Source organism: Spinacia oleracea, chromosome 4 (genome assembly GCF_020520425.1).
Source record: "Spinacia oleracea cultivar Varoflay chromosome 4, BTI_SOV_V1, whole genome shotgun sequence".
NCBI classification, from domain to species: Eukaryota; Viridiplantae; Streptophyta; class Magnoliopsida; order Caryophyllales; family Amaranthaceae; genus Spinacia; species Spinacia oleracea.
In genome coordinates this window covers 79660526-79668457 of record NC_079490.1, presented here as the reverse complement: position 1 = coordinate 79668457, position 7932 = coordinate 79660526, and the positions used below count along the sequence as shown (strand labels likewise).

General features: G+C 35.1%; 1 long non-coding RNA gene across 3 annotated transcripts; it reads right to left on the bottom strand.

The window, feature by feature from the left end:
* Nucleotides 1-358: 358 nt before the first annotated feature.
* On the bottom strand, nucleotides 359-5121 carry LOC110799955 (uncharacterized). 3 transcript variants are annotated; one of them, XR_002536508.2, is made up of 4 exons: nucleotides 4829-5121; nucleotides 3493-3795; nucleotides 1513-1770; nucleotides 359-603 (listed from the first exon to the last, which is right to left on the bottom strand). It is a non-coding gene; the product is annotated as an uncharacterized lncRNA (long non-coding RNA). The 3 variants fall into 3 exon arrangements; XR_002536506.2 differs by having other exon boundaries at nucleotides 359-1770; nucleotides 4829-5118; XR_002536507.2 differs by lacking the exon at nucleotides 1513-1770 and having other exon boundaries at nucleotides 4829-5115.
* Between the last annotated feature and the right edge of the window lie 2811 nt (nucleotides 5122-7932).

The window sequence follows — 7932 nt, the reverse complement described above, 5'->3', positions numbered from 1 at the left end:
CATCCGGTGGCGTTGCATTAGGCCTAATGCAACGCTAAGTTATCTGATGCAACGGAAATTTAATACCGTTGCATTAGGTTTCCACCTAATGCGACGGTTCATAGATGATGTGTCGCATTAGTTCTTGAGCTAATGCGACGGTTAATTTAGCTAATGCGACGGGTTCTTGCTAATGCGACGGCTTATTAAACTAAGACGACGGGTTATTCTTGCTAATGCGACGGTTATCTACAATGGCTTAATGTATAATGCAACGCCTTTTCCCTAATGCAACGGTAAATTTTTGTAAAAAAAATATTTTGGGCACCTGATGCAACGATTCATAATAATAATAATAATAATAATTAAAGAAAGGAGGTCAATAACAAAAATATTTTCATTGACTTGAAGAGTAATATTGCAATTTTAGTGCCCATAGAACATATGCATTACAAAATAGTTGTTCACTAATTAATTTAGTGTTTTTAATGCCGTACTAAAATTAAAATCCATAGAAACAAATTCAACGTTACTAGAAATCACAAAACGACCCAAAGCTAACAAGAGCCACCACCGTCTCATTGCTAGATCTACACTTCTTATCCATTTAGCTCCCCCATGCTCCTGCAAGTTTAAATCACGAATGGGCATAAGTTAAAGATGGTACACTAGCCAAAACACGATCAATAATGTGAACTTAAAACTGTATTCTGAAAGAGAAATAGCCTGCAAAAGACCACAACTTCAATCCATCACCAAACGTAATATCTACTCTACAGACTACAGTAGTGGGAGCCTTAAAGCATGAGTAGAGACGTTAAAACTTTATAAATTTACAATCTAGAAAAATTTTGTGATCTTGTGACAAGCAGATTCTTGCAGCTATGTCCTCTCAGGTCGAAAAATGGTATCTGCTCAAAAAATGAATTTGTATAAGTATATCTAACCTGGAAATGCAGTTTTTAGCTACAGAAAGCACATATTTGCAGGATCTATACAGGAGCTATACATTATCAGAGGCTAAATATTCAGAAAAGAAAGAAACAAGACCTAAAATGTAGGTATAAAACTTGCAGATTGTATTACCAAAGCACATATGAATACTGAAGTAAAAAATGTAATAGTATGGTTCTGTAGATTGTCAACCTCTTAGTTTCAGATCATTGATTGCGTTGGTTCTGTAATATTATGGTTAAATTAAGCACACATGATAACTGAAGTCCAAAATGTAAAACTGCATAAACCAAAAAAACTACTAGAATTGGATTTCTGAAGAGGGAGGCCAGAATAGAGGTTAGACTGTAAGAGTCATATAAAGCATATTATTCGCAGAATATGAGAGGTATAGACTATATGGATCCCAGCGTCTCATTTCTTTTGATGACCATGTTTCACTAGATGGGCAGATCCTAGTCCTACCTGATCAAGAATGTTTTGAGCAAGAATGTTTGACTTTTGTCCTCATTTTTTCCTGTTTGGACATCAGTTGAAACAAGTGCCAACACAGTTTAGCCGATAGAAAACTAATATTACCTCTGTGCACTGTACCATCAGTTGAAACAAGTTCTATTGAAGTCTTTGAGGGAAGGAAATAAATGAAAAGAGAAGGGAGTGTTTATTGACAGTCTGCTGGAATGGTGCCTGAAGATGCTACCCATCATGTGTAATTGAAGGAGCCTGGGAAACGGAATACACGCAACTGCTGGATTTTCGTAAAGAAAAAAATGGACTTGGGACTGGCTTGTGCTAGAACAATGTGATGACCTGGCAGAGACACCCAATAACCATTACCTACGCAAGAAGAGGACAAGGGAAGCAGGAGAGAATGAGGCAAAACCAAGTCTAACATGTCCAGACAAACAAGGAGGCAACAGCAGACAACAACAAACGACAACATTAGTAGTGGGTTGGTAGTAGTACAACAGTGTTAGCAATTAAAAGGGAGGGGAGGGCAGTAGGATCAACATTGTGTATTGTGCTAAGAAGTAGAGACTTGTGACCTAAAGTCACTATTTTGGAGATTGGCATCCTCAAGCTGCCTGTTTTTGTTCAAGCTTACTTGTTCCAAACAGATTGTTCCAAACATTTCTGAATCCAAACAGTCTGAATACAAACCAAGATTGTACCTTTAACCAATTCAGTGAGTTTGTTCCGTTTTAGTCCAGTTGGCAAACAATCTGAATCCAAGCCAAGATTTGTATCTTAAAACTACAACAATATGCACAATACTATTTCATTGCCGTGGAAAACTATCGGTTAATATGCCTATCAAACTTAAAATATAGCTTTGACATTTTAGACGGGAAATAGATTATTTCATCGATCACCAAGTTTGTTGCAAATTTAGGTTTTTTATCCATATGCCTAATATCCACAATGCTAAGTCAGGTCATAATTGGATTTTGTTGGTTACAAAACAAATTTGTACAAACTCCAAGCAATTAAGACCTTAAGGTCTCATTCAAGCCTTTCAAAATCTGTATATAAGTAAGTGGAAACTAATAGTCCAACACGGGAAACTAACATTGAAGAAACTTGGTTGCAATTGGCTCGGTTTACTTATTCTCAGGTAAAGGACATGACAAATGATTTCACTAGAAAACTAGGTGAAGGTGGCTATGGAATCGTTTACTATGGTCACATGAATGATGACCACAGAGAAGTCAAGGTGCTATCAAATGATGCTCCTAAGAAATTTACCAATGAGGTTTGTAATTTTTTAAAGCACCAGTCTATATATATAATATATATGTTCCTGAACACACGTACCTGTAAGGAGGAGGTGATAAAAATAACAAAAATTGCAGGTTATATAATATATTTTTTAAAGCACCAGTCTATATAAAGTCATGTAAGAAACCTGCAGGTGCTCCAAAATTGCAGCAGGACATCACCCTGCTATACTTAAGAGCTGGTTCCATAGATTAGCTGGTTCCATAGATGAATTGGTCTTGATTTGGAAGATATAGCACTGTAAGTTCTACACTAGTTCTACTTCTACTTCTACATGAAACCAGTTGTGAAAATTTGCATCTTTCTTTCCTGTTGCTAATTAAGGCTACAATATCAATCTGTCAATTTCTCTGTACTATTAGCTAACAAATCTACAATCTCAACCTGTGAATTTTCTTTTTCATCAGTTTATTTTAGACTAACAAATAATGACAATTAAAGAATGCTGCAAAAAATGCAATGATAAACAAATGAGTGAGACAATGTGAACTTAACATTCAGATAAGTACTGCTGTACTGTAGTTATTCCAACCAGATGTTGCAACGTTACACTTTGAACTACAATCTCCTTTAGTCAGCTAGAACTGAAATGCCACAGAAGCTTATGGAGAACTAAATAGACAAGCATGGATTGGCATGTTTGTACTAGCATCACACCAAGTAAACAACGCAACAAACAGACTCATCAGTGATCAGTCATCACTAAGCCACAAACAGGGAACAAATTTCAATTTCCATGAATTAAACTTCAGCAAAATAAGAGTAGTTCCAATTTTTTACCTTTTTTTTATGACGGGTGAAAATTTCAATTTCCATGTTGCTAGTAGTTTCATCCTCATTACAGCCTCCATCATACTCAGATGTTGACTCATCATCTGGTTATTCCACCAGTTTATTGCCATTTCCATTTGGAAAACCCGAAACATGAAGTTTTTCTTGTAGTATTTTCTTAGCTAAGAACCCGACACCTTTAGCAGTCATTCTGTCCACATTCATTTTCAAATTCTCCATCCGCATTCTTTCATATTCTGAAACTCTAACCTGATGGTGTGGACTAGGAAAGATGGCCTTATTGGCTTTCATCTGCAAATTTCAAAAACCATACAGAATTACAAGCAACAGTTGGAAACTTCTACAGCTCTTCACACTGCATATTTCCAAATAAACATTTACTACTTACATTCAAAAGGATCTGTAACCGAATTAATTGATCACGAAACTAATAATAGGAAGTTTCTAGACATAAATATGCAGCAAGACATAATTGATTTCAATTGCATAGGGATAGTTGTTTACGGTTTACCACCCTCCAAAGACACTACGTGTGTACAATCAGGCGTCCCCTCTTCGAAGTCTAAATTCATCAGAAATAAGGGACAAGAAAATACAAAAACACGAAAGCAACAAATACTTCTAATCCGTTTTCAAAAGAAAGGGGAAAAGAGTAGCTATCTTAATTCTACTGTGGTAAACATCAATCAGAAACAAAGCTATGGCAAATTACACCACCAAATTTGCTTTAGATCCTGTTTGGGACTTGGAATATAATCCCTCAATATTGTATCCATTATTTGTGCAATCTTTCTACATCTAAAGCATCTGTTCTCTGCATCTAAAGCACATAACATAGTTCATACTTCGTATATTATATAACATTCTGATAATACCAAGTTCATGCTGCACCCCTTCTAACATCTTTCATATTACATTTGACTTAAACATTTTGAGTGGGAAACCCCTATGTCTATTTTCTAATCCAACTCATCTGGATATCTCACTCCCTATGATATGAATAATCCAATTTTAAATTTCGTTGCTGATACAAAGAACTTCTTTTAGATTCAAGTCACACCTCAGAGAGACTCTAGACGCCGTGAAATGTCTGTTCCTTATATATTTGACTTGCTGAAAGCAAAATTTCATCTTACGAAAAGTTCAGTAAAACTAAATCAGATATACAAATTTACAGAATATCTTACAATAATCAACTATGAAGAAATTTAAAAAACATGTAATTATGCTTACTAGAAAAGGGGGAAAACAAAACAAATGTCAAATCAACACAAAACTATCCAAAATTTAATACACAAACCTGAATTGTGTGTTGATTACATACCGTGAATTTCTCATCCTAACTTGTTCGAATGCAAAGCCCCAATTCAACCCTCCAACTCGATGAACACACTATTTCAAGCAACGACGTGAGAGGGAATTTCGCAGATGATTTCGCGTTTGAATTTCCCAGAGAATTGCAAGAATTTCGAATTAAGGTCGAGCCTAATTGTGAATCGCAGACCAAAATTGTTAAACTTGGCCAAGGTTTTGATGAAACCCTAACTACGTAAAGAAACTCTACATTTTTCTCTCTCCAGGATAATAAGAAAGGAAAGGAAAGTGCAGTACGTGTACGTTTTTTTTTTAACTTTTCCTTTTAAAAAAAAAAAATTCAAGTGGGTTGGTTTTGAAAATTTGTGAAAATAATGTGAGGGTATAACGTAATAGTGGGCGGGAAATAGTAATTTGGTATACCCGTTGCATTAGCCTAATAGACCGTCGCATTTGACCCTCTATTGCAACGGTTTAGAGACACCGTTGCATTAGTCCTGATTTCTAAAATATTATACAAGATACCGTCGCATTAGCCCTCTCTATTGCAACGGTTCTCGATAAGGTGTCGCATTAGCCTTTTCTTAACCGTTGCATCTGAACAAAAATGTAGTAGTGTAGCAATAGGTTTTGCTTACCTAAAATCTTAAACTACTTAAGACATGCTAAAGCTGCTTAAGGATTTAAGACTTTTGGGGTCTTGGAATCGTTTCATTCATTTTGGACCATGTTTTTGCTTTTTGCATGAATGAAATGTTTTAATAGCTTTGATGATTGCGTGAATGCTTTTATTTCAAGTTATTAAAGTATGATGAATGTTTTCTTTGCTAGTTCATTTTGTAGAATCGTAAATCTTCAACTTTATTGCGTTCGTACAATAGAACTGCGATATTTCCTCGATCGATTGGTAACTATTTTGAGAGCGATTCTCAAAGAAAAGGAGAGTGAGAGCGTATCTTGAATGCTATTTTCTTATAGTGATCTTCATGGTTGTTTTCAAACTAGAATTTGAATGGTAGACCAATTGGACCTCATATATTCAGAATACTGGGTAGTTTTGAAACAATGAAGTATTGAGTTAAAGACTCATGTATAACCAATGGTTAACAACCAATTTTCTTTTGATGATGAATTAGACTCATTGGATGTTGTCATTCAAAGTGAACAAAAGAAAGGGACTTTGTAAGCGTAACAAAGTACGAAGATCAAGCAAAGAGTAAAATCTTTAGGACTATAAGAAAACGTGCTAGAAAGGATAGGAAAGGGGAACAAAAGAAATGAATTCAATATTCAATTTCTACCTAAAAGTTTGTGTTAAAGAGAAACGACTTAGCAAATAAACTCCTATGGTATTAGATTACCGCTTGAGGTTCTAAACTCTTGTTAAGAACTCAAATTCCGGGAGCTAAGTCTGGTTATTGACCTACAAGTAGGAAATGAAGCAAAGTTGTGCTACATTAATTGTAGGGTCATCATGTTTATTTTAAAGTCCTTCTAAAGGCTGGAACTTAATTGTATTATGTTCCATTAATCATCATAATCAATTTCTGTTTGGACAACGGAAAGACTCACATTCAAAGTAAACAAAAACCTTCGTTAAGTGTTTATTTGAATGAAATGGTCATTTAAGGGTTGAGTCATATGATTGATTAATAAACAAGAGAATCTCTTCACACTCAAACTTCAGAAGGTTCAAATCAAACATTTTGATTTGTGTTCCACATATCTTTGGCCATGTCATACGACCATATCAACAAGTCAACATTTTAAGATTCCATGGCATGGATTTCTGAAAGTTGGTTAATTTAAGACACGTGGGTCTTGCTTGTTGAATATGACATAGAAATGGACTATTGTTAGAAGTTTCTAGACAATGAAGTTCATGGGCCAAAGATGGGTTTTATCACTTACCTATTTCACAAGAATTTGAGAAAATATGGCTATATTTACTCAAAGTGAAATGTGTGAAATGCTTCAATGTAATTCACAAAAGGGTATAAAATCAACTTGGCAAGAATTTTGGAACATCTAGGCTGGGTCAAGGTGATGTTTGCATGAGCCAAGAACGATTATCTAGATTGTTTATATGGCATTATAACAATCAAAGCTCCATAAGAATATGGTATGTCCAAATGGAGAAATCGGAATCTATTTCGATTAACGATAATCACGACTATTTTCCTATATAGTTTCTAAATGATACTCTCAAGTGACTTTCACACTAAACAAGGTAGTCAAAGCTTAGATAAGATGTCATAAGGATTGAACTTCGGTTCAGTACATCTTTTCAGCATATATATCTAGGGTTGTCAAACCCAGTGGGAGTTAGTGTTTACATCAAACAAACTCAAGGATAGATATATGTTTCTTTATGAGCGACTCATAGAAACAAAAGGTATTGATTCTACCACAAATCTGAGAACATATGGTTGTTGCTTAAGATAATGTCTTTTAGGAAACCATCATATTTCCAAAAAGGCAAGTGGGAGAAAAATGACCTCGAATGGACTTCGAGTCAAGCAACAAACAAATGTAGGATACTTAGGAGTCTTTGGAAAAGCTCCGTACTTAGAAGCCTTTGGAAGTGCTTCAGGAAGACTTTAGAAGTGCTTCAAGAGAATCCTAATACTCAAAGGACTTGAGTAATGTCTTTATAGACACAAACGTTTGATGTTCAATACCTAGGTAAATCGTATAAGGAATAGAATTCAACCAAGATAGATACATAGATATCTTGAGGAATGAAAACTATGAAGACTTTGGAAAGTGCTTCAAAAACATACGACTTACAGGTTAGCTACGACGAATTAAAAATTCCCAAGTATGGTTTGAGGCCATAAGAAATATAAGTATGGTTCGAGGCCATACAAAATGGTTTGAGGCCATTTCATCCAAAGTACCTTCATCTTAAAGAATCAAATCTATGATTTGGTTGATTTGCATTAAGGGTTCACTCCCATTAGTTGCAAACATGTTTTCTAAACATAGAACGTTGATTTGCATAAAGGGTTCACTCCCATTGGTTGCAAACATGTTTTCAAAACATACAAAGATGATATTGTATACACATACAAAAGAGAAGCTAGATTGGTGGTTAAAGATTGTAAACAACTT